General features: G+C 43.4%; 1 pseudogene across 1 annotated transcript in view; it reads right to left on the reverse strand.

The window, feature by feature from the left end:
• Nucleotides 1-6,536: 6,536 nt before the first annotated feature.
• Nucleotides 6,537-23,810, reverse strand: part of LOC311116462 (dachshund homolog 1-like) — a 42,966-nt pseudogene continuing 25,692 nt past the window's right edge. The window contains exons 4-6 of the transcript XR_014615482.1: nucleotides 7,769-7,956; nucleotides 7,234-7,369; nucleotides 6,537-6,671 (exon numbers count right to left, since the gene is read on the reverse strand). The product of XR_014615482.1 is annotated as a dachshund homolog 1-like (transcript). The remainder of the gene's footprint in view (nucleotides 6,672-7,233; nucleotides 7,370-7,768; nucleotides 7,957-23,810) is intronic.

The following is a 23,810-nucleotide window of genomic DNA, read 5'->3' on the forward strand; positions in this document are numbered from 1 at the left end:
AGAGAGAGAAGAGAGAGAGAGAGAGAGAGAGAGAGAGAGAGAGAGAGAGAGAGAGAGAGACAGAGAGAGAGAGAGAGAGAGACAGAGAGAGACAGAGAGAGACAGAGAGAGACAGAGAACAAGAGAGAGAGAGCGAGACAGAGAGAGAGACAGAGAGAGACAGAGAGAGACAGGGAGACAGAGAACAAGAGAGAGAGAGCGAGACAGAGAGAGAGACAGAGAGTCAATGGTGCAGCAGAACAGAGCAGCAGCAGTAGCAGAGCCCACAGGCACCATGTCCCCACTCCCACTCAGCGCTGAGTCCATTCTCTACCCTCCAGAGGCTAAAAATGACACAATGAGGAAAGCTTTTAAACAGAATCTACTAAAGGGGAGGCCAGAAACCCTTTTCACAGACCTCTACAAAAACGGTGATGTGAGTAATCTCATCTTTCTCACTGACCAGCCAAATGCATGGCGCTCAGCAGTCTGCTCTCACTACCCATAAAGAAAGAGGGAATCTGTAATGGGTGGAAGCTGAAAGTCAAAGACACAGACGACCCTGACAGCACCATGATAACGATCAACCTCTACAAGACTGGGACTGTCATGGTGCAAGGTAACCTTAGGCTGTTTGAAACAGACTTTCAGACCATTAAGGAGAGAGCATAGAGAGAGAAGGACACCACCAGTGACATGCCCTCCAACAAGTCAAACTCCACCAGCACCAGCACCACCCTCACCCCCACTATCCCCACCCAAAAAGGCACATCCAGCACCTCTCTTTCCACCGTAGTGGAAGACACGCCCCAGGAGGAGAGCGACCCCCTCAGTGCAGAGCAGGCTCAGGCCCTCCTCACCACCATAGCTGCCATGAGGGATCAGTTCACCAAACTGGAGGGAGAGGTGGTCCTGCTCAGGGAGAGTGTGAGCAAACAGCAACCAGACATCCACACCTTAGAGGAGCTCCTAACCAAGGTGCGGACAGAGCAGGACAGCAGCCTTGCAACACAGCTGAAAGAAGTTCAGCAAGAGAGAGACGGACTCAAGAGAGAACTGGCTGATCTAACAAAGGAGGTGAGAGAGCTCCAAAAAGACAGGCAGAGCAGTAATAACGAGCTGACCACACTAAGAGAGGAGCTGCAGGAGAGAAAGAGAACAGAGGACAGGCTGCAGGAGCAGCTAGATCACCACTCTATGACCTGCCCTCACACAGCAGAGGAGCCCACCTCAACCAGCCAGGCCTTCCCAGCCCTGCCGGCTGCATGCCTCCCCCCCAGCCCACAGAACAGCCTCCCACTGACAGCGGCACCGGCACAGACCAGCCACACCCCAGCTCCAACACCTACCAGCCCCAACTCTACCCCCTCCAGTCCAGAAGAAACACTGGCTGAGATTGTCCTGTTGATGGACTCAAATGGGAAGTTTGTTCAGGAGAATAAACTTTTCCCTAGACACAAAGTGAGAAAGGTATGCCATGGCGCTGCTTGATAAAGCCCAGCTCGGGTCGCCAAGCCACATAATCATACACACCGGAAGCAACGACCTGCGTGCTCAGCAGGAGAGGGTGGCGACTTCACTACGGGGAGTGATTGATGATCAGCAATCTTCCCCAACTCAAGGATCGTGGTGTCAACCCTTCTACAGAGGAAGGACTTCCACCCTGCCACAATCCAAAGAATAAACGCCAGCCTCTCCCGGGACTGTGCCCTGCGACCCAATGTACACCTGGCCCACCATCCCACCCTCGATCTGGACTGTCTCTATGACCATGTTCACCTGTACAGGGAGACAGTCCCCATCCTTGCTAAGACTCAAGGACGTCGCTTTAAACCGCATCCCGACCTCTCCACCCAGGAACAGCGGAGCAATCTCCACCCCCCCGAGATCACAGAGACAACACCCCGGACCAGCACCCTGGACCCCACAGCCACGGCCACAGCACCACCAACCTCAATGCCCACCACATCCAGCGCAGCACAGACCACCCCAGCCCAGCTTCAGACCCACCCAGACAAGGCCTAACACCCCCCTCCCCCCACCACAGACCCACAGCTGGAGGAGCCACAGCCCGGCAGACAGAGCTATGCACAAGCTGTGAGAGGAGCAACTGGCCCAGCTCCCACCAATGAAATGAGTGACATCAAACAAATGCTGAATCTACTATGCTCACATGTGATAGGCCGAGGGTCATGGTAAGATGAGCACAATAACTCCACCATCCTCACACTACATCCACCCAAGTGGCATGACACAAATACTATCTTAAATGATAAACAACTCACATTTGCATAATAAGAGTTTACCTTAATTGAAAAATCCAATTTTAATAGTTCTTGTTGGATTGTGAGTGTTTATCTCATTTTGAAGGTAAAGAAAAAACAGTTATGAAGTCTTTTTACGTTGCATGTTGGAATTTACAAGGATTGAAGTACTCTGCTTTTGGGCTAAAGAGCAGAAACCCAGACTTCCTTAAAAAAATTGATGATGTTGATTTTGTAGTACTACAGGAAACATGGTGCAGAGGTGATGTTTCCACTGGCTGTCCACTAGGTTATAGGGAGATAATCGTACCATCCACCAAATTAAAAGGAATCACACAAGGCAGAGACTCAGGGGGAATGCTAATATGGTATAAATCTGAACTAACTAATTCAATCGAATTGATCAAAACAGGAGAATTCTTTATCTGGCTAAAAATCAACAAGGAGGCTATCTTAACAGATAAAAACGTCTTCCTCTGTGCCACATACAGTCCCCCCTCAGAGTCACCCTACTTCAATGAAGAGAGTTTCTCCATTCTAGGGGGGAAGATTAGTCACTTTCAGGCCCAAGGCAATGTGCTGGTCTGTGGAGACCTGAATGCTAGAACAGCAGAAGAACTAGACACTATTAACAGACATGGGGACAAACACCTACCGGGAAGTAACAACCTTTCCCTTCCCACATACCCCCCCCCCCAGAAACAACTATGACAAAGTGAAAAACAAAAATGGAGTACAGCTCCTGAAGCTCTGTCGAACACTGGGTCTGTACATAGTCAATGGTAGGCTAAGAGGGGACTCTTTTGGTAGGTACACCTACAGCTCATCCCTTGGCAGCAGTACTGTAGACTACTTCATCATAGACCTCAACCCAGAGTCTCTCAGAGCCTTCACAGTCAGCCCACTAACACCTCTCTCAGACCACAGTAAAATCACAGTGTATCTGAAAAGAGCAGAACCCAACCATGAAGCATCACTACCAAAAAGCAATTAGTAGCCCAAAAATACAATCTCTCCTGCACAACGTTTTAGCATTAACATTCTCCTTCAGCAATGAAGGTGTACATTTGGCAGTTTGGAACATAAACTTTATATTTGACAAATTAGCCTCCTTGGCTAATCTTAAGAAACATAAGAGCAAACCAAAAAGAATAGATAACGAAAAATGGTTTGATAATGATTGCAAAAATCTAAGCTACCTGGGCGGCAGGTAGCTTAGTGGTTAAGAGCGTTGTGCCAGTAACCGAAAGGTCGCTGGTTCTAATCCCCGAGCCCACTAGGTGAAAAATCTGTCGATGTGCCCTTGAGCAAGGCACTTAACCCTAATTGCTCCTGTAAGTCGCTCTGGATAAGAGCGTCTGCTAAATGACCAATTATTTATTTATTTATTTAAGAAAGTCATTGAGAAATATATCTAATCAAAAACGCAGAGTCCCAAACAACAAAAATATACGCCTTCAATATGGGGAAACACTGAAGCAATACAAACACACCCTAAGAACAAAAAAAGAATAGCACATTAGAAATCAGCTGGATGTAATTGAGGAATCCATAGAATCAAACCACTTCTGGGAGAATTTGAATAAATTAAACAAACCTCATAATGAGGAATTGGCTATCCAAAATGGGGATATGTGGAGAAATCACTTTGCAAACCTCTACTGCAATATAACAAAGAGCCCAGAACAACAAGATATACAAGAAACATTACAAATCCTTGAATCAGCAGTCAAAGACTATCAGAATCATGTGGATACCCCAATTACAGAACAATAATTATAGGAAAAACTTTGCACTCTCCAACCCAAAAAGGCCTGTAGTGCTGATGGTATTTTAAATGAAATGATCAAATATACAGACCACAAATTCAAAGTGGCTATACTAAAACTCTTCAACATTATCCTAACTGCAGGTATTTTCCCCGATATTTGGAACCAAGGATTGATCACACCAATTTATAAAAATTGAGACAAATTTGACCCAGATAATTACAGAGGAATTTGCGTTAACAACAACTTGGGGGAAATTTTCTGCAGTATCATAAACAGCAGACTACATAATTTCCTTGATGAACACAACATCCTAAGCAGAAGCCAGATTGGATTTGTAAAAAATTATGGAGTACAAAAATGGAGTACAGCTCCTGAAGCTCTGTCGAACACTGGGTCTGTACTCGTGTTTTGTAGACTTCAAGAAAGCATTTGATTCAATTTGGCACAAAGGTCTTTTTTTACAAACTAATAGAAAGTGGTATTGGAGGGAAAACATATTATGTTTTTAAATCAATGTACACTAAAAACAAATGTGCGATTAAAATCGGCAACAAGCAAACAGACTTCTTCTCTCAGGGACGTGGAGTGAAACAGGGATAGACCAGACTGTTTAACATCTACATTAACGAATTGGCAAAAACATTAGAAGAATCGGCAGCACCTGGTCTCACCCTACACAACACTGAAATCAAGTGTCTGCTGTACGCAGATGACCTGGTGCTACTGTCTCCCACTAAGGAGGGGTGACAGCAGCATCTAGATCACAGATTCTGTCAGACCTGGGCCCTGACCGTTAATAAAAAAAAAAATATATAATGATATTCCAAAAAAGGTCCGGAAATCAGGATGACAAATATAAATTCTATTTGGACACAGTTCTATTAGAACACACCAAAAATTACACATATCTAGGACTAAATATCAGCAACACAGGTAGCTTTCACATGGCTGTGAATGAGCTGAGAGACAAAGCAAGAAGAGCATTCTATGCCATTAAAAGGAATATTAAAATCGAAATTCCAATTAGAATCTGGCTCAAAATTTTCCAATCAGTTATAGAACCAATTGCTCTATATGGCAGCGAAGTATGGGGTCCGCTCTCTAATACTGAATTTACCAAATGGGACAAACATCCAATCGAAATACTGCATGCAGAGTTTTGCAAGACTGTATTGCAAGTGCAAAGAAAAACTCAAAATAACGCATGTAGAGCAGAATTGGGCCAATACCCCCTCCTTATTCGAATAGAAAAAAGAGCCATCAAATTTTACAACCATCTAAAAACAAGTGACCCCAAAACATTCCATCACACAGCTCTACTATGTCAAGAGATGAAACAAGAGAAGAGTCCCCTCAGCCAGCTGGTTCTGAGGCTCAGTTCACTAACCAAAACCAACCTCATAGAGCCTCATGACAGCACTCAGAAAATCTGGCCCAAACAAATCATCACAAAGCAAAAAGAAAAATATATCACCTATTGGAAAGACACCACAAAAAATCAAAGTAAACTTCAATGCTATTTGGCTCTAAACAGACAGTACATGGTGGCAGACTATCTGACCACTGTGACTGATAGAAAATTGAGAAAAACACTGACTAGGTACAGACTCAGTGAGCACAGTCTGGCTATAGAGGCCGGTCGTCACAGGCAAACCTGGCTGCCCAGAGAGGACAGGCTGTGCTCACTCTGCCCCCGGGGAGAGGTAGAGACAGAGCTGCATTTCCTATTACACTGTGACAAATACTCAGACCTAAGAGAATCTTTCTTTCCCAAAATTATCATTCAGTACAAAGAATTTGAAACTATAAAAGAGGAAGAAAAAATCAAATATTTATTGGGTGAAAAGCCAAAGTGTGCAATTTTGGCAGCCAAATATGTGTCCTCCTGCCACAACCTGAGGGACAGCCAGTGAAAAGTGTAATGTAATGTCAATAATATTTCCTGTTTTGTTTTGGCTTTCATAGCATGTAATGTGTCTTCTCAGTCATGTTGAGATTGGTCGACTACTATTGCTTTAATGTATTGTTATTCTCATTAATATTGTTGTTGTAGTTGCTGTTAATGGTAATCCCATTTCCACTACTACTATTATTATAGCTGTTGGTCCCACCATTTTTGTTATATGTATACTTTGACAATGTAAGTAATTTTACTTGCCATGTCAATAAAGTCTATTGAATTGAATTGAGAGAGAGAGAGAGAGAGAGAGAGACAGAGACAGAGAGACAGAGAGACAGAGAGAGATAGCGAGAGAGACAGAGAGAGAGAGAGACAGACAGACAGACAGACAGACAGACAGACAGACAGACAGACAGACAGACAGACAGAGAGAGACAGAGAGAGATAGCGAGAGAGACAGAGAGAGAGAGAGAGAGAGAGAGAGAGAGAGAGAGAGAGAGAGAGAGAGAGCAGAGAGAGAGAGAGAGAGAGAGAGGGACAGAGAGAGAGAGAGACAGAGAGACAGAGAGGCAGAGAGAGAGAGAACAATCAAGAACAAGAGAAAGAAAAGGATGATCCTACCTCTCTCAGCATGGTTCCTCTTAGCTTCGTGGCCAGAGTCCAGGGTGGCCACATCTCCTTCTTTAGGACCCGGCAGAGCACTGGGAGATAGGCCCAACAGGGCATGGCTGGAGGACAGGCCGTTCTGGTGCACATCTGGAACACACAGTATGCACCACACTTTAGAGAGGAGGTGAACATAGTGGCTAGCTTGATGAAAAGAAACTTGCTTTCCCCTAACTGGACTCATAATCTGATTCCAGACGAGGCTGGAAAGACAGTAAAGATGGAGTACTGTACGTACGGGTCCTGTCTTCAGTGTTCTGTGTGCTGGGTTAGGGTTAGAGTTAGGGTTAGGGTTAGTGTACGTACGGGTCCTGTCAGCAGTGTTCTGTGTGCTGGGTTAGGGTTAGAGTTAGGGTTAGGGTTAGTGTACGTACGGGTCCTGTCAGCAGAGTGTTCTGTGTGCTGGGTTAGGGTTAGGGTTAGGGTTAGGGTTAGGGTTAGAGTTAGGGTTAGGGTTAGTGTACGTACGGGTCCTGTCAGCAGAGTGTTCTGTGTGCTGGGTTAGGGTTAGAGTTAGGGTTAGGGTTAGTGTACGTACGGGTCCTGTCAGCAGTGTTCTGTGTGCTGGGTTAGGGTTAGAGTTAGGGTTAGGGTTAGTGTACGTACGGGTTAGGGTTAGGGTTAGGGTTAGGGTTAGGGTTAGTGTACGTACGGGTCCTGTCTGCAGAGTGTTCTGTGTGTGCTGGGGAGCTGGAGACGCTGCTGCTGTGACGAGATGACAGGTGACTCCCAGACCTCCTCCCGTCCTCCAGAGAGGGAGCTGGAGACGGACTGTCCCGAACACACTCCTAGAATGAAGAACAACACCATAGTGAGTGAAAACACACGTCAACATCAATACATTTATAACGGATGTGACCATGCTAACATACCTTTATATCAGAGGTGACCATGCTAACATACCTTTATAACGGAGGTGAGCATGCTAACATACCTTTATAAAGGTGGTGACCATGCTAACATACCTTTATAACAGGGGTGACAATGCTAACATACTTTTATAACAGAGGTGACCATGCTAACATACCTTTATAACGGACGTGACCATGCTAACATACCTTTATAACAGAGGTGAGCTCCATGCTAACATACCTTTACAACGGAGATGACCATGCTAACATACTTTATAATGGAGGTGACCATGCTAACATACCTTTATAACAGAGGTGACCTCCATGCTAACATACCTTTATAACAGAGGTGACCATGCGGCCGCGGGAGGAGAGGGTAGAGTGGTGGACCTGGGCAGCAGAGGCCATGCTGGCTAACGTGTTGAGGTGGTTCATCTGACTCATCGCCATGGAGACAGAGGCAGGGGCCATACTGACAGGGATCAGGGGGTGTGACATCATCATGAACGGCAGGTGTTCCAGACCTGAGAGAGGGAAGGAGAGAAAGGGGGGGAGGAGGGAGGGAGAGAGAGTGATAGATCGAGAGAGAGAGATGGTTTTCTATTTAGCTGTGTGGCAGCACAACATACATTAGAGGGTGGAGTATAGACCATTATATTGTCACACTCAGGAAACTAGACCAGACAGAATGCTGTTTGACTTGTGAAACCAGATTTCCAGAGCACAAGTTGTGATGCTCAACATCCCAAAACCCAACATCTCTGGGGACATGATAACGCTTGAACAAACAGGGAAAAAACATTTAAACACAGTGTGGAAGGTCATATAAGAACATCTGATATGGACTCTTTGAAACAGAGCCATCACAGTACAGAAAATACAGTTGAAGTCGGAAGTTTACATACACCTTAGCCAAATACATTTAAACTCAGTTTCTCACAATTCCTGACATTTAATCCTAGTCAAAATGCCCTGTCTTAGGTCAGTTAGGATCACCACTTTATTTTAAGAATGTGAAATGTCAGAATAATAGTAGAGAGAATTATTTATTTCAACTTTTATTTATTTCATCACATTCCCAGTGGGTCAGAAGTTTACATACACTCAATTAGTATTTTGTAGCATTGCCTTTAAATTGTTTAACTTGGGTCAAACGTTTCGGGTAGCCTTCCACAAGCTTCCCACAATAAGTTGGGTGAATTTTGGCCCATTCCTCCTAACAGAGCTGGTGTAACTGAGTCAGGTTTGTAGGCCTCCTTGCTCACACACGCTTTTTCAGTTCTGCCCACAAATGTTCTATATGATTGAGGTCAGGGCTTTGTGATGGCCACTCCAATACCTTGACTTTGTTGTCCTTAAGCCATTTTGCCACAACTTTGGAAGTATGCTTGGGGTCATTGTCCATTTGGAAGAACCATTTGCGACCAAGCTTTAACTTCCTGACTAGTGTCTTGAGATGTTGCTTCAATATATCCACATAATTTTCCTTCCTCATGATGCCATCTATTTTGTGAAGTGCACCAGTCCTTCCTGCAGCAAAGCACCACCACAGCATGATGCTGCCACCTCCGTGCTTCACGGTTGGGATGGTATTCTTCGGCTTGCAAGAACTCTCTTTTTCCTCCAAACATAACGATGGTCATTATGGGCAAACAGTTCTATTTTTGTTTCATCAGACCAGAGGACATTTCTCCAAAAAGTACGATCTTTGTCCCCATGTGTAGTTGCAAACCGTAGTCTGGCTTTTTTATGGCGGTTTTGGAGCAGTGGCTTCTTCCTTGCTGAGCGGCCTTTCAGGTTATGTCGATATAGGACTCATTTTACTGTGGATATACATATTTTTGTACCTGTTTCCTCCAGCATCTTCACAAGGTCCTTTGCTGTTGTTCTGGGATTGATTTGCACTTTTCGCACCAAAGTACGTTCATCTCTAGGAGACAGAACGCGTCTCCTTCCTGAGTGGTATGACGGGTGCGTGGTCCCATGGTGTTTATACTTGCGTACTATTGTTTGTACAGATGAATGTGGTACCTTCAGGCGTTTGGAAATTGCTCCCAAGGATGAACCAGACTTGTGGAGGTCTACAATTTTTTTTCTGAGGTCTTGGCTGATTTCTTTTGATTTTCCCATGATGTCAAGCAAAGAGGCACTGAGTTTGAAGGTAGGCCTTGAAATACATCCACAGGTACACCTCCAATTGACTCAAATGATGTAAATTAGCCTATCAGAAGCTTCTAAAGCCATAACATCATTTTCTGGAATTTTCCAAGCTGTTTAAAGGCACAGTCAACTTAGTGTTTGTAACCTTCTGACCCACTGGAATTGTGATACAGTGAATTATAAGTGAAATAATCTGTCTGTAAACAATTGTTGGAAAAATTACTTGTGTCATGCACAAAGTAGATGTCATAACCGACTTGCCAAAACTATAGTTTGTTAACAAGAAATGTGTGGAATGGTTGAAAAACGAGTTTTAATGACTCCAACCTAAGTGTATGTAAACTTCCAACTTCTACTGTACATCTCACTCCATCTCCATCTCGCTTTGCTGTTTTTTCTTCTTCCGGGTGAAATCCCTAAAAAGACCCTTTGTTGATGATCCTGAAATGGACACCCAGTTCCATTCCTCTGTCCCTCTGTCATACTCTGAGTGAGGAGGGGAAGGTGGAGGAGGAGGGGGGGGGGGGGGGAGGAGGAGGGGGAGGAGGAGGAGGAGGAGGAGGAGGAGGGGGAGAAGAGGAGGAGGAGGGGGAGAGGAGGAGGTGGAGCGGGAGGAGGAGGAGGGGGAGAAGGAGGAGGGGGAGGAGGAGGAGGAGGAGGAGGGGGAGAAGAGGAGGAGAAGGGGGAGAGGAGGAGGAGGAGGAGGAGGAGGAGGGGAGAGGAGGATGTGGAGGGGGAGGAGGAGGAGGAAGAAGAGGAGGAGGAAAAAATGGAGGAAGATGACGAGGAAGAGGAGGAGGAGGAGGAGGAGGAGGAGGTGGAGGAGGAGGCGGAGGAGAAGGAGGAGGGGGAGGAGGAGGGGGAGAAGAGGAGGAGAAGGGGAGAGAGGAGGAGGAGGAGGGGAGAAGAGGGGGAGGAGGGGGAGAGGAGGAGGTGGAGGGGGAGGAGGAGAGGAAGAAGAGGAGGAGGAAAAATGGAGGAGAGGAGGAGGAGGAGGAGGAGGAGGAGGAGGACGGGTGTCTGAGAATAAAGGTTATTAGCTCCTCCACTTCACATTCTGACCATTTATTCTCTTGAATAAAAAGCTTAAAGATGTTCAAATGAGAAGCTGTCTGTGAAGAGCTCTAGGACCATTACTGGATTAAATATGTTCGAATGAGAAGCTGTCTGTGAAGAGCTCTAGGACCATTACTGGATTAAAGCTGTTCAAATGAGAAGCTGTCTGTGAAGAGCCCTAGGACCATTACTGGATTAAAGATGTTCAAATGAGAAACTGTCTGTGAAGAGCTCTAGGACCATTACTGGATTAAAGATGTTCAAATGAGAAGCTGTTTGTGAAGAGCTCTAGGATCATTACTGGACACTGGAAAAGAGAAAGTAAAATGGACTAATTAGACTGAATTGAATGGTTGGATGATGTGGGAAAAACAAGACCCTTTCCTTCCACTGGAACTACGCTAGCAGACTATTAGAGAGATCACTCAAAAGGAGGAAGCCACATATTATGGTAAAAGTAATAATAATAATAATCTGTTTCCACATTCCTAATCATTATTCTGGTGGAGACCTGTTTATGGAGATTTACATTAGACTTTTCTGTCTTCCTTCGACTGTCACTTTATATCATGATGTCTGGAAGAGCTCAGTAGAAAGTGCTGACAATAAACAGACAGACCTCAGAGAAGGTCCCAGAACATTAACCCCCTCTAACTAAAACACTACAGAGCTGTGAGTGTGTGTTTGTGTGTGTGTGTGTGTGTGTGTGTTTGGACCGAAGCCAAACCCTGGTCAGAAGAACCCCCATCAGTTATGAGGCTCTGAAGGGTCCCATCTGTCTGTGACGGGACAGACTGAGCCTGTGATGTGTTTCAGCTGTCATTGAGCTACAGTCTGTCTCAGAAACACACTGAAGACAATCATCCACAATGAGGCCTTCATTTAGATGAACAGAAATAACAGACATGAAGGACATTGTTTGGGCAGGTTACAGTGTTCTATGTACTGGATTTCCAGAATACAATACCTAAACCTACATAGGAAACGCATAATATACAGAATTACACCAGAATATTGTGTTAGCTTTTGCTCATTTCAATTTCAAATAGACAAACAGCTAGAATATAAAAGCCAGTCAAACAAGACCCCTGTGTATCAGACCCACTATTTCACCCCTGTGTATCAGACCCACTAGTTCACCCCTGTGTATCAGACCCACTAGTTCACCCCTGTGTATCAGACCCACTATTTCACCCCTGTGTATCAGACCCACTATTTCACCCCTGTGTATCAGACCCACTATTTCACCCCTGTGTATCAGACCCACTAGTTCACCCCTGTGTATCAGACCCACTATTTCACCCCTGTGTATCAGACCCACTAGTTCACCCCTGTGTATCAGACCCACTAGTTCACCCCTGTGTATCAGACCCACTAGTTCACCCCTGTGTATCACACCCACTATTTCACCCCTGTGTGCTGTTGAAATATAACTATTTTAGATGCATAAACCAATCCACAGGGGAGAGAAGGGAATGATCTAAATATTGAACATTCAATAAAACAAAAACAAAATAAAACAACAGAGGGATGTGAAACAAAAGAGAGCTAATGACGTTCTGTCGCCGTGCCAACAGAACGCTGAGTAATTCCAAACACAAAGACACTAAACTTGGACCAAATTCCACACAATGTCCCAAATATAATAGAATGTGTGCAAACAAAAAGAAGTCCCCAAAGACGAGATAGAAAAAGAAAGAAATAGAAAGAAAGAATGAAAGAAATTAAGAAAAGAAACAAATTAAAGAGCTTTTACTAAATTAGGTGGATTACACATATGTGCAGCGGTTTGTCTGGATGCCTTTTGCAATTTACCCTTCCTCACCCTCCCTCCCTCCCTCCCTCCCTCCCTCACCCTCCCTCACCCTCCCTCAACCCGACCAGAAATAAAAACAAAAGATATCCTCCTGAATGGAAAGAGATGAACGGATGCTGGAGGAATGGAGGAATGGGATATTGGTTGCTATAGGACCCAGCTAATTACATTATATATTTTCTCCCTGTCTGGCCTAGTCTTTAAACATCAGCATAATTCCTAACAAATGTGGCCATGGTTGCTCATCTAACAACTACAAATACAACCTTACAGGGCAGAAATACAGACAATGCCAATCATGTAAAATATGTATGGATACACACAGTACTTCCAGCCAACAGTAATACAGTACTTCCAGCCAACAGTAATACAGTACTTCCAGCCAACAGTAATACAGTACTTCCAGCCTACAGTAATACAGTACTTCCAGCCAACAGTAATACAGTACTTCCAGCCTACAGTAATACAGTACTTCCAGCCAACAGTAATACAGTACTTCCAGCCAACAGTAATACAGTACTTCCAGCCAACAGTAATACAGTACTTCCAGCCTACAGTAATACAGTACTTCCAGCCAACAGTAATACAGTACTTCCAGCCTACAGTAATACAGTACTTCCAGCCAACAGTAATACAGTACTTCCAGCCAACAGTAATACAGTACTTCCAGCCAACAGTAATACAGTACTTCCAGCCAACAGTAACACAGTACTTCCAACCAACAGTAATACAGTACTTCCAGCCTACAGTAATACAGTACTTCCAGCCAACAGTAATACACAACTTCCAGCCAACAGTAACACAGTACTTCCAGCCAACAGTAATACAGTACTTCCAGCCTACAGTAATACAGTACTTCCAGCCAACAGTAATACAGTACTATCAGCCAACAGTAACACAGTACTTCCAGCCTACAGTAATACAGTACTTCCAGCCAACAGTAATACAGTACTTCCAGCCAACAGTAATACAGTACTTCCAGCCAACAGTAATACAGTACTTCCAGCCAACAGTAACACAGTACTTCCAACCAACAGTAATACAGTACTTCCAGCCTACAGTAATACAGTACTTCCAGCCAACAGTAATACAGTACTTCCAGCCAACAGTAATACAGTACTTCCAGCCTACAGTAATACAGTACTTCCAGCCTACAGTAATACAGTACTTCCAGCCAACAGTAATACAGTACTTCCAGCCAACAGTAATACAGTACTTCCAGCCTACAGTAATACAGTACTTCCAGCCAACAGTAATACAGTACTTCCAGCCAACAGTAACACAGTACTTCCAGCCAACAGTAATACAGTACTTCCAGCCAACAGTAATATAGTACTTCCAGCCAACAGTAATACAGTACTTCCAGCCAACAGTAATACAGTACTTCCAGCCAACAGTAATACAGTACTTCCAGCCAACAGTAATACAGTATTTCCAGCCTACAGTAATACAGTACTTCCAGCCAACAGTAATACAGTACTTCCAGCCTACAGTAATACAGTACTTCCAGCCAACAGTAATACAGTATTTCCAGCCTACAGTAACACAGTACTTCCAGCCAACAGTAATACAGTACTTCCAGCCAACAGTAACACAGCACTTCCAACCAACAGTAATACAGTACTTCCAGCCAACAGTAATACAGTACTTCCAGCCAACAGTAATACAGTACTTCCAGCCAACAGTAACACAGTACTTCCAACCAACAGTAATACAGTACTTCCAGCCTACAGTAATACAGTACTTCCAGCCAACAGTAATACAGTACTTCCAGCCAACAGTAATACAGTACTTCCAGCCTACAGTAATACAGTACTTCCAGCCTACAGTAATACAGTACTTCCAGCCAACAGTAATACAGTACTTCCAGCCAACAGTAATACAGTACTTCCAGCCTACAGTAATACAGTACTTCCAGCCAACAGTAATACAGTACTTCCAGCCAACAGTAACACAGTACTTCCAGCCAACAGTAATACAGTACTTCCAGCCAACAGTAATACAGTACTTCCAGCCAACAGTAATACAGTACTTCCAGCCTACAGTAATACAGTACTTCCAGCCAACAGTAATACAGTACTTCCAGCCAACAGTAATACAGTATTTCCAGCCTACAGTAATACAGTACTTCCAGCCAACAGTAATACAGTACTTCCAGCCTACAGTAATACAGTACTTCCAGCCAACAGTAATACAGTATTTCCAGCCTACAGTAACACAGTACTTCCAGCCAACAGTAATACAGTACTTCCAGCCAACAGTAACACAGCACTTCCAACCAACAGTAATACAGTACTTCCAGCCAACAGTAATACAGTATTTCCAGCCTACAGTAACACAGTACTTCCAGCCAACAGTAATACAGTACTTCCAGCCAACAGTAACACAGCACTTCCAACCAACAGTAATACAGTACTTCCAGCCAACAGTAATACAGTATTTCCAGCCTACAGTAACACAGTACTTCCAGCCAACAGTAACACAGTACTTCCAGCCAACAGTAACACAGTACTTCCAGCCAACAGTAATACAGTACTTCCAGCCAACAGTAATACAGTACTTCCAGCCAACAGTAATACAGTACTTCCAGCCAACAGTAACACAGCACTTCCAACCAACAGTAATACAGTACTTCCAGCCAACAGTAATACAGTACTTCCAGCCAACAGTAATACAGTACTTCCAGCCAACAGTAACACAGTACTTCCAACCAACAGTAATACAGTACTTCCAGCCTACAGTAATACAGTACTTCCAGCCAACAGTAATACAGTACTTCCAGCCAACAGTAATACAGTACTTCCAGCCTACAGTAATACAGTACTTCCAGCCTACAGTAATACAGTACTTCCAGCCAACAGTAATACAGTACTTCCAGCCAACAGTAATACAGTACTTCCAGCCTACAGTAATACAGTACTTCCAGCCAACAGTAATACAGTACTTCCAGCCAACAGTAACACAGTACTTCCAGCCAACAGTAATACAGTACTTCCAGCCAACAGTAATACAGTACTTCCAGCCAACAGTAATACAGTACTTCCAGCCTACAGTAATACAGTACTTCCAGCCAACAGTAATACAGTACTTCCAGCCAACAGTAATACAGTATTTCCAGCCTACAGTAATACAGTACTTCCAGCCAACAGTAATACAGTACTTCCAGCCTACAGTAATACAGTACTTCCAGCCAACAGTAATACAGTATTTCCAGCCTACAGTAACACAGTACTTCCAGCCAACAGTAATACAGTACTTCCAGCCAACAGTAACACAGCACTTCCAACCAACAGTAATACAGTACTTCCAGCCAACAGTAATACAGTATTTCCAGCCTACAGTAACACAGTACTTCCAGCCAACAGTAATACAGTACTTCCAGCCAACAGTAACACAGCACTTCCAACCAACAGTAATACAGTACTTCCAGCCAACAGTAATACAGTATTTCCAGCCTACAGTAACACAGTACTTCCAGCCAACAGTAACACAGTACTTCCAGCCAACAGTAACACAGTACTTCCAGCCAACAGTATGTGTAGCCTATGTATGTTCTAGAGTTCCTAAACTAAAAGAAACCTCAGAGAAACCTCAGCTTGGCCGTTGATGGCCTTCTCTTTCCCACGTTAAGGTGGGACAGACGCTAATGGATGCTTGGTTAATGTAGTTAATGTGTTTGGTCTGTTCATGCTCTTTGTAGTGGTGTGTGTGTGTGTGTGTGTGCGTGCGTATGAATGTGTGTGTGTGTGTGTGCGTGTGTCTGTGTAGTGATTTAGACATGGTGAGGAGGAAGTGGGTGGCTCTATGGAAAAACAGGCCAAATGCTGTGTGTTTGTTTACCGTGCAGCTCACCCTATAATTAACAATGATTAACGTTTAACATTGTTTTATCGCTCATGGTTACGACACAAACAAAACACACACATCACAGGAGGCTGCTGAGGGGAGGACGGCTCATAATAATGGTAGTGGGGCTAGGACTACTGCAGGCAGAACCATCAACACAGGTGGTAGTGGGGTTAGGGATACTGCAGGAAGAATCATCAACACAGGTGGTAGTGGGGTTAGGGATACTGCAGGCAGAACCATCAACACAGGTGGTAGTGGGGTTAGGACTACTGCAGGCAGAACCATCAACACAGGTGGTAGTGGGGTTAGGACTACTGCAGGCAGAACCATCAACACAGGTGGTAGTGGGGTTAGGACTACTGCAGGCAGAACTATCAACACAGGTGGTAGTGGGGTTAGGACTACTGCAGGCAGAACCATCAACACAGGTGGTAGTGGGGTTAGGACTACTGCAGGCAGAACCATCAACACAGGTGGTAGTGGGGTTAGGACTACTGCAGGCAGAACCATCAACACAGGTGGTAGTGGGGTTAGGACTACTGCAGGCAGAACCATCAACACAGGTGGTAGTGGGGTTAGGACTACTGCAGGCAGAACCATCAACACAGGTAATACTGACGCAAACGGGAAATGTTTAGGCCTTGGTATATGGAGATGCTATACATTCAGCAGACACACACACACACACTCACACACACACACACACACACACACACACACACACACTCACACACACACACACACTCTCTCACACACACACACACACACACACACACACACTCACAAACACACATACTCACACACACACTCACACACACACACACACACACACACACACACTAGACTAGACGTAACATAACATAGTAAAGGTAGATCTGGGACACCTAGGTTAGTATGATATGTTACGTTTGGTATGGTTACATAAGACAAAAAGCAAAAACGAAAGTAGGGTGGTTGGTCGGGGTGGATGGGTAGGCGTAAAACGCGAACATCTAGCAACCCAAAGGTTGCGTGTTCGAATCTCATCACGGACAACTTTAGCATTTTAGCTAAGTAGCAACTTTGAAAATGTGTAATATATTATATTGTGCGAATTGCAATTCGTAATATATCATATGAATTGTAAATCGTAACACATCATACGAAATGGATGATGGACATCCACAAATTAATAAATACCATACGAAACGTAACATATCATACTAATTGGGGTGTTCCGAATGTACCTTTAATATGTTATGTCAGCCCCTGAGTCCAGGTTGGAGCATTAGGCAGCAGCGACCTCCATCAGGGGTGAGATTGATACACTTGGTAGAGATTAATAACAATGGGGAATTCCTGATGATATGAAAATAATATTTGAGTTCCGGAAAATCATTGGCAAGTGTAAGGAACTGGTACCTAAGGTTTGTGTCTCTGTGTGAACACTTGGGTTGAAAAAAAGTGCAGTGTCGTAAAAATGTTCAGAGGGAAAGGCCATTTTGAGACTGCACATCCTTCTACAGATTATTCCATATAAAAGAAACTGCCACACACCCCAATGCCACCTAACATGATAGCTAGCAGGGAAATGGGAGAGGAGATAGATGGAGACATAGAGAGAGAGATAGGAGATAGATGGAGACAGAGAGAGAGAGAGAGAGAGAGAGAGAGAGAGAGAGAGAGAGAGAGAGAGAGAGAGAGAGAGGTGGAGGTAGTGGAATTGGGCGACACACACAGAGAAAGAGATTGGTTTTAAGTGAGTAAGTGCTAGCCAAGTGACATCCCCACTGTTGATTGAAGGAGGCATTAAACAGTACTAACCGATTGTGTAGTGCACGCTCTGACACACACACACACACACACATCGTAATTAATCATAGATCGTATTTGTGCCATTGTGTTGCTGTCTTTTCAGATCATGTCTGATCTTCCCTTTCCAAAGGTCACATTAGCCTTTATAAGATTAAACCTGACACAGAGAGAGAGTAAGAGAGAGAGAGAGAGAGAGAGAAAGAGAGAGAGAGCGAGAGAGAGAGAGAGAGAGAGAGAGAGAGAGAGAGAGAAAGAGAGAGAGAGAGAGCGAGGTGACAGCATTCCCTCTCCCATATGCCCCCCTAGACACAACTACGACAACATAACCAACAAAACGGGTCACAACTCCTGCAGCTCTGTTGCACGCTGGGTATGTACAGTTGAAGTTTACATACACTTAGGTTGGAATCATTAAAACTCGTTTTTCAACCACTCCACAAATTTCTTGTTAACAAACTATAGTTTTGGCAAGTCGGTTAGGACATCTACTTTGTGCATGTCACGATCGTCGAAGGAGGAGGACCAAGGCGCAGCGTGATATTCGTACATCTTACTTTATTTAAGTGTACACACGATAAACAAAACAACAAACGATACGTGAAGTCCAACGGTACTAACAAACCAAAAGGAACAAGATCCCACAAACACTGTGGGAAAACTGGCTGCTTAAGTATGGCTCCCAATCAGAGACAACAAGCAACAGCTGATACTCGTTGCCTCTGATTGAGAACCACACTGGCCAACATAGAAACACAATACTAGAATAGAACGTAGAACCAAAACACATAGACTCTACACACCCTGGCTCAACATATTAGAGTCCCCAGAGCCAGGGTGTGACAGTGCATGACACAAGTAATTTTTCCAACAATTGTTTACAGACTATTTCACTTATAATTCACTGTATCACAATTCCAGTGGGTCAGAAGTTTACATATACTAAGTTGACTGTGCCTTTAAACAGCTTGCAAAATTCCAGAAAATGAAGTTATGGCTTTAGAAGCTTCTGATAGGCTAATTTACATAATTTGAGTAAATTGGAGGTGTACCTGTGGATGTATTTCAAGGCCTACCTTCAAACTCAGTGCCTCTTTGCTTGACATCATGGGAAAATCAAAAGAAATCAGCCAAGACCTCAGAAAAAAAATTGTAGCCCTCAACAAGTCTCGTTCATCCTTGGGAGCAATTTCCAAACAATAGTACGCAAGTATAAACACCATGGGATCACGCAGCCGTCATACCGCTAAGGAAGGAGACGCGTTCTGTCACCTAGAGATGAACGTACTTTGGTGCGAAAAGTGCAAATCAATCGCAGAACAACAGCAAAGGACCTTGTGAAGATGCTGGAGGAAACAGGTACAAAATTATCTATATCCACAGTAAAACAAGTCCTATATCGACGTAACCTGAAAGGCTGCTCAGCAAGGAAGAAGCCACTGCTCCAAAACCGCCATAAAAAAGCCAGACTATGGTTTGCAACTGCACATGGCGACAAAGATCGTACTTTTTGGAGAAATGTCCTCTGGTCTGATGAAAAAAAAATTGAACTGTTTGACCATAATGACCATCGTTATGTTTGGAGGAAAAAGGTGGTGCTTGCAAGCCGAAGAACACCATCCCAACCGTGAAGAACGGGGGTGGCAGCATCATGCTGTGGGGGTGCTTTGCTGCAGGAAGGACTGGTGCACTTCACAAAATAGATGGCATCATGAGGAAGGAAAATTATGTGGATATATTGAAGCAACATCTCAAGACACCAGTCTGGAAGTTAAAGCTTGGTCGCAAATGGGTCTTCCAAAAGGACAATGACCCCAAGCATACTTCCAAAGTTGTGGCAAAATGGCTTAAGGACAACAAAGTCAAGGTATTGGAGTGGCCATCACAAAGCCCTGACCTCAATCCTATACAAAATGTGTGGGCAGAACTGAAAAAGTGTGTGTGAACATGGAGGCCTACAAACCTGACTCAGTTACACCAGCTCTGTCAGGAGGAATGGGCCAAAATTCACCCAACTTATTGTGGGAAGCTTGTGGAAGGCTACCCGAAACGTTTGACCCAAGTTAAACAATTTAAAGGCAATGCTAACAAATACTAATTGAGTGTATGTAAACTTCTAACCCACAGGGAATGTGATGAAATAAATAAAAGCTGAAATAAATCATTCTCTCTACTATTATTCTGACATTTCACATTCTTAAAATAAAGTGGTGATCCTAACTTACCTAAGACAGGGCATTTTTACTAGGATTAAATGTCAGGAATTGTGAAAAACAGAGTTTAAATGTATTTGGCTAAGGTGTATGTAAACTTCCGACTTCAACTGTACATAGTCAATGGTAGGCGTCAAGGGGACTCCTACGGTAGGCACACCTATAGCTCATGTCTTGGCAGTAGTACTGTAGACTACTTTATCACTGACCTCAACCCAGAGTCTCTTAGAGGGTTCACAGTCAGCCCACTGACACCCCTATCAGACCACAGCAAAATCACACTCTACCTGAACAGAGCTATGCTCAATCATGAGGCATCAAAGCCAAAGGAACTGAATAATATTAAGAAATGCTACAGATTGGGGGATGTGCATAAGTAGTGTGGAAATCTACCAACAAAACTATTAGGCAACAACACATTCAATCCCTTCTAGACAATTTCCTGGACAAAATGTTTCGCTGTAATAGTGAAGGTGTAAACGTGGCAGTAAAAATAGCTTCCCTATCAAATCTAAAAATGTCAAGCAGACAACCTAAGAAAATTAACAACAATGACAAATGGTTTGATGAACAATGCAAAAACCTAAGAAAGAAATTGAGAAACCTATCCAACCAGAAAACCTGAGCCTACGCCTTCACTATGGTGAATCACTAAAACAATACAGAAATACACTACGGAAAAAGAAGGAACAGCATGTCAGAAATCAGCTGAATGTAATTGAACAATCTATAGAATCTAACCACTTCTGGGGAAATTGGAAAACTCTAAACAAACAACAACACGAAGAGTTATCTATCCAAAACGGAGATTACATTTACATTTTCATCATTTAGCAACTTACAAATTGGGATGTATGGGTAAACCACTTCTCCAATCCTTTTGGCCCTATAACAAAGAACCAAACAGCAAAAACATATACATGATCAAATAAAAATCTTAGAATCAACTATTAAAGACTTCCAGAACCCACTGGATTCTCCAATTACATTGAATGAACTACAGGACAACATACAAACCCTCCAACCCAAAAAGGCCTGTGGGGTTGATGGTATCCTACATGAAATTATAAAATATACAGACCACAAATTCCAATTGGCTATACTTAAACTCTTTAACATCATCCTCAGCTCTGGCATATTCCCCAATATTTGGAACCAAAGACTGATCACCCCAATGCACAAAAGTGGAGACAAATTTGACCCCAATAACTACCATGGGATATGCGTCAACAGCAACCTTGGGAAAATCCTCTGCATTATCATTAACAGCAGACTAGTTCATTTCCTCAGTGAAAACAATGTACTGAGAAAATGTAAAATTGGCTTTTTACCAAATTACCGTACGACAGACCACGTATTCACCCTGCACACCCTAATTGACAAACAAGCAAAACAAAACAAAGGCAAAGTCTTCTCATGCTTTGTTGATTTCAAAAAAGTGTTCGACTCAATTTGGCATGAGGGTCTGCTATACAGATTTATGGAAAGTGGTGTTGGGGGGAAAATATACAACATTATAAAATCCATGTACACAAACAACAAGTGTGCGGTTAAAATTGAAAAAAAACACACACATTTCTTTCCACAGCTTAAGCCCCACCCTCTTCTACATACTGTAAATATCAACGAATTGGCGAGGGCACTAGAACAGTCTGCAGCACCCGGCCTCACGCTACTAGAATCTGAAGTCAAATGTCTTCTGTTTGCTGATGATCTGGTGCTTCTGTCACCAACCAAGGAGGGCCTACAGCAGCACCTAGATCTTCTGCACAGATTCTGTCAGACCTGGGCCCTGACAGTAAATCTCAGTAAGACAAAAATAATGGTGTTCCAAAAAAGGTCCAGTTGACAGGACCACGAATACAAATTCCATCTAGACACCGTTGCCCTAGAACACACAAAAACTATAAATACCTTGGCCTAAACATCAGCTCCACAGGTAACTTCCACAGAGCTGTGAACGATCTGAGAGACAAGGCAAGAAGGGCCTTCTATGCCATCAAAAGGAACATAAAATTCGACATACCAATTAGGATCTGGAAAAAAATACTTGAATCAGTTATAGAACCCATTGCCCTTTATAGCTGTGAGGTCTGGGGTCCGCTCACCAACCAAGAATTCACAAAATGGGACAAACACCAAATGAAGACTCTGCATGCAGAATTCTGCAAAAATATCCTCTGTGTACAACGTAAAACACCAAATAATGCATGCAGAGCAGACCTAAAAGGAAGCGATTCACAAACCCTCCATAACAAAGCCATCACCTACAGAGAAATTAACCTGGAGAAGAGCCCCCTAAGCAAGCTGGTCCTGGGACTCTGTTCACAAACACAAACAAACCACACAGAGCCCCAGGACAACAACAACAACAACAACAACACAATTAGACCCAACCAAATCATGAGAAAACAAAAATATAATTACTTAACAAATTGGAAAGAATTTACAAAAAAACAGAGCAAACTAGAATGCCTTAAACAGAGAGTACACAGTGGCAGAATACCTGACCACTGTGACTGACCCAAAATTAAGGAAATCTTTGACTATGTACAGATTCAGTGAGCATAGCCTTGCTATTGAGAAATGCCGCCGAAGGCAGACCTGGTTCTCAAGAGAAGACAGGCTATGTGCACACTGCCCACAAAATGAGGTGGAAACTGAGCTGCACTTCCTAACCTCCTGCCAAATGTATGACCATATTAGAGACACATATTTCCCTCAGATTACACAGACCCACAAAGAATTCAAAAACAAATCCAATTTTGATAAACTCCCATATCTATTGGGTGAAATACCATATTGTACCATAACAGCAGCAAGGTTTGTGACCTGTTGCCACAAGAAACGGGCAACCAGTGAAGAACAAACACCATTGTAAATACAACCTATATTTATGTTTATTTATTTTCCCTTTTGTACTTTAACTATTTGCACATCGTTACAACACTGTATATATACATAATATGACATTTGAAATGTCTTTATTCTTTTGGAACTTCTGAGTGTAATGTTTACTGTTAATATTTATTGTTTATTTAACTTTTGTTTATTATCTACTTCACTTGCTTTGGCAATGTTAACATACGTTTCCCATGCCAATAAAGTCCTTAAATTGAATTGAAATTGAAATTGAATTGAGAGAGAGAGAGAGAGAGAGAGAGAGAGGGAGAGAGAGAGGGGGGGGGGAGAGGGGGGGGGAGTGAGAGAGACAATACACATAACCAGACAAGTTGTACCTCCCATCATCTCACATCTACTTAAATCAATCAAATGAAAGCCAAACATTCTGGGCATCTAGGCTGGCTATATAGAGGAGAAAATTGATTTGAATATTTCACCAATTCATCATACAGCATAATAGGGGATGTGCATAAAGGTGGAGGAATTCATCATACAGCATAATGGGGGATGTGCATAACGATGGAGGAATTCAGCATACAGCATAATGGGGGATGTGCATAAAGATGGAGGAATTCATCATACAGCATAA

The sequence above is a fragment of the Coregonus lavaretus genome (assembly GCF_964263955.1).
Source record: "Coregonus lavaretus genome assembly, contig: HAP1_SCAFFOLD_2008, whole genome shotgun sequence".
In the NCBI taxonomy this organism is placed as follows: domain Eukaryota; kingdom Metazoa; phylum Chordata; class Actinopteri; order Salmoniformes; family Salmonidae; genus Coregonus; species Coregonus lavaretus.